The following is a 210-nucleotide window of genomic DNA, read 5'->3' as shown; positions in this document are numbered from 1 at the left end:
CCAGCTCCTGCCTCCTCTAGGCTTTTTTAATGGCGCTTTTAAAAAAATATTTTTCCTTTTATTTTTCTAATTTTTGTTTGTAAAATATTTTTCCTTTTAATTTTCATGTTTATGTTTTTCTTTAATTTTTTAAAGTTTTTTCTTCTGAATTCCTTTTAATCTCTTTTCATTTCCCAACCTTTATAAAAATGCTCTAATGTCAGTTTTGAA

This window comes from Egretta garzetta, unplaced genomic scaffold (assembly GCF_000687185.1).
Source record: "Egretta garzetta isolate BGI_Z169 unplaced genomic scaffold, ASM68718v1 scaffold27, whole genome shotgun sequence".
Lineage (NCBI taxonomy): Eukaryota > Metazoa > Chordata > Aves > Pelecaniformes > Ardeidae > Egretta > Egretta garzetta.
Note: the sequence above shows the minus strand (reverse complement) of the source record.